General features: G+C 47.9%; 1 pseudogene; it reads right to left on the reverse strand.

The window, feature by feature from the left end:
* Positions 1 to 89: 89 nt before the first annotated feature.
* LOC123167466 (cold-regulated 413 inner membrane protein 2, chloroplastic-like) lies at positions 90 to 3068 on the reverse strand (annotated as a pseudogene).
* Positions 3069 to 3562: the final 494 nt, after the last annotated feature.

Here is a 3562-nt window from a genome sequence, read left to right on the forward strand (position 1 = left end):
TATTTTATAAAGATATAATTGAAATTACATGGCGTTCTAGTATCCCACCCTTCATAATTTTTTTCCAGAAGGTATTTGGGTCCAACACAGTGGGATATAAAATTGTTGCTTTTCACATCTGTACCATCAATGATCGATCAACCTATATGGCCAAATTTCATTTTTTTATCAACACTGACTAATTTAACCTGAGATGGAACTAACCCATTGGTACAAACCAGTAAACAAAAAATTTTGTGTCTGGAAACACCCAACTCTTTGTAACAAATAATAAGTGGCAAAAAAATACCCCAGCTAAATTTTCTAGCTGGAGTTCACACAAAAAGAGCAGATGGAACACTGGATCGTCAGATGAATCAATTATGTCGTATTATGTGTTTTCATCTGTACATATCACAAATTAGCAGCCTTAATAATGTAATAGTGAAGAACAAAAGACCGTATACACTCAAGGTTTTGTAGAGTGGGTGAGGCAATTGTAGTACCAAAGAGCACCCAATAGCACTGGTATATTCTGTATCAAGCTGAAAGAAAATGCCTCTTTTTATTAGATGTCTATCAAGTAACTCACACCCTACAAAAGATTCTCTAGATCTGCTGCTTGCGCAAACTACAATGTTTTACCCGCAAATGTGGCTAGGGGTGAAACTGTAATTTAGAAAATTGAAAAAAGCAAAGTATATGATCTGCTACCATACGCATGGATTAAGCTAGATCCTCTTATACCTTTTTCACGTTGCACTGGCTAAGCTAGGCGATGAATTCTCATCTTAAAAGTTCTTCTACAGGTTCATTTCCTTTCTTTTTAGACACTTTTCATCTAGCGGACAATTGACCAAGTGGTTGAATTATCAAAGACATATGCAGCAGTACAGCCAATGTCTTTCAAACTGGTGAGAATGTTACATACCTCACATTCATCACCTGGTAAGGAGCAATGCTGACCGCCAGCATCGTTGACAGTGGAAGCTCTAGCTCATCTGCAATAGACAGACACACATGCATAAGTAACATATATCTGTTCCATCTCTTGTCAAATATCATACTTGATTTTAAGCAGGACGTATGGATCTTCGTTGTTACTCTACCTGGAAAGGGTAAGAACAAACGCACTGCAAGCGCAAGAAAAGCAGTCCACAGCCCATATTCTCTCCTAAAATTTGGAATAGACACCATAGGATAAGTACGCCAAAAGTAAGTATTCTTGTCTCAAAAAGAATAAACATCCAGTAGAAATAGCAAGAAAAGAGGAAAAGGTAATAATTCTTTTGGGCCAAGTGGCAGAACCGTACTTGATCCATGAGATTACACGGCTAGGTGCTCGCAGACCAAACAATGGCACGAGGAAAGATTTGTGTATGCTTGTGCCTTTAGCAAGCAAGAGCACTCTGCAATAGGCAAAAGAGTAATAAATAAAATGCTCAAATAATAGTCCAACATTTTATGACAAAACCAAATATGTCACAGAATGGAAGAAACTACATGGCGAATAGCAAGAGCTGAGTTTTCAAAGAATTATTACTACTTTTAGTTATTCAAGATTGCCGGTCCTCAAGAAAGCAATTACAATTTGGAGTCATGGCCTGAATAGCTCCAGTAACTCATCCAAGATCTGAAGCAAGATTACCACCTTGGTGTTGACAAGTTAGTATCGCAACATGAATGCGATCGATAGTAACTTATGATGGACCAGAAGCATAAAGTAACACTACAATTCTGCAGCAAGCTAAGCAAGTCACCAAGTGGTCCAAACGCTGAGTAAATTTCTGCATTCGAGTTATATGACATTCAAACATTTAATACGAAAACCATGCATTGCACTTTCCTGTGATACAGAGTGATGCTACTGAACACAAGGTGTCATGTTCATGTGTAAACAGACTGAATATCTAGCAGCATTCGTCATCGCAGCATATGGTACTGCAAGTACACTGTCTATCTAGTTCTTGTGAAGTGTGTTAATGTTGCTCCTACCTCCTAGAGCTGTGGACATGATGCGTTTATTTTTTTACTTGCTGTGAAAATATCAGCTCATGTTTAATCAAGAACAGACTCCATCTAACAGTTGTTGTATGATGCCCTCTGAGTTCTGAACGAGTAACCATCGACAGGTTGCAGAATCTATGACAGGATCGCGCAACTTACAATCTGACACCAGCAGTTGCGCAATTTACAGCTCTCGCAAGCAAAAGCACGAACAGATTCGGATCCCGGATAGGGCTCATGCGTTTCTGTAGGAGCAAACTGCACCGGAAAAGGTACTTTTAGGTATCGCCAAGGAGATGAGGGGAGGCACTCACGCGGCGGCCGCGACGGAGACCCACTGCGTCGTGGGCGGGCTGAGCTACACCGACGCGTTGCACACGACGGCGCTCCCCCGGCTCCGGCACGGCCGGACCAGCGGCTGCGGCAGAGCGGCGTATCCCCTGCATACACGCACAAAGAGATCACCCGACGGCACGGTGAGTAGACGGAAGGCGGGCGCCGGGGGAACCAGGCGAGGGCGAGCAGCCTCACCTGAGCGCGCCGGTGCGCACGGCGGGGGAAAAGCCCGCATTCCCGGGGGGCCGCGGGCACGGGGCAGGGCGCCGCAGTGGGGATCACGAGGCACGGCGAGATGGACATGGTCTCGGTCCCGTCACGAGCGGGCCCGTCAATGCAGGCGAGGGCAAGGGTTGGGTCGAGGGACTCCCAACCTCGTCAACGCGGCCAACGCCATCATCTATCTGTGGCCTGTGCTTGAGCGCGAGGATGGTGGTGAGCATGATAAATGGCAGCCTGCGTGAGCTTCGTGTACGTCGGTGCGGGGATGTACAGTGAGGAAAAGTGGAGGATAGGCCACGACCATGGGAGGGCGGGCGCTTGGTGGAGGAGGAAGCTCTAGGAGTGGACGGCGGCGAGGAATACGAGGGAGAGCGGCTGCTTCGGGCTGGACGGCTGTGGCGATTTTTTTCAGGAGATAGATGAGATCGGGAGGAGCAAGGAGGTTGGGTGCCGACGGGGGCGTGAGACGTGTGTGCCTGATCGTTGCTTTTTGCATGCCATGCTGTGCGGGTGGCCTGATCGTGGGGGAAGGAGGATCGGACGTCGTGATGGTTCGACCTCCTCGATCTCTCCTCCCATCGCTCGTTTCTCCCATCCCCGCTCGAAAAAAAATAAAAAGCAAACAGACACACGAGGCCACGACCCACAAAAGCACGTCCCACGCACACGCGGCCTCCTCATCTTCCGCCCTCCGTTGCTCCTGATCTCATCTCTCTGCTCGCTCCAATTTTTTTCTCTGACTCCCCCCTCCTCGTCCGCCGCTGCGGTCGCGGTCCTCGCCGTCAGCGGTAGGAGCCAGTCTCATCGAGAAATTCTTCACTCCTCCCTCTTATCTGCACAAATCTTGATCGTGTCCGTCCATGGGCGAGCTTGGCCGCGGCGCAGAAGGAGAGTTCGTAAGCAGCTGTCGTTGGTGTGCGCGTGCGTCCATGGGCGAGCTTGCCTGCTTTGCCAGGGGTGGTCGTACTACAGTCTGCCAACGTACGCCGACGACGTACTGGGCCTAGGCGTGGTGTCG

The sequence above is a fragment of the Triticum aestivum genome, chromosome 1D (assembly GCF_018294505.1).
Source record: "Triticum aestivum cultivar Chinese Spring chromosome 1D, IWGSC CS RefSeq v2.1, whole genome shotgun sequence".
Taxonomy (NCBI): Eukaryota; Viridiplantae; Streptophyta; class Magnoliopsida; order Poales; family Poaceae; genus Triticum; species Triticum aestivum.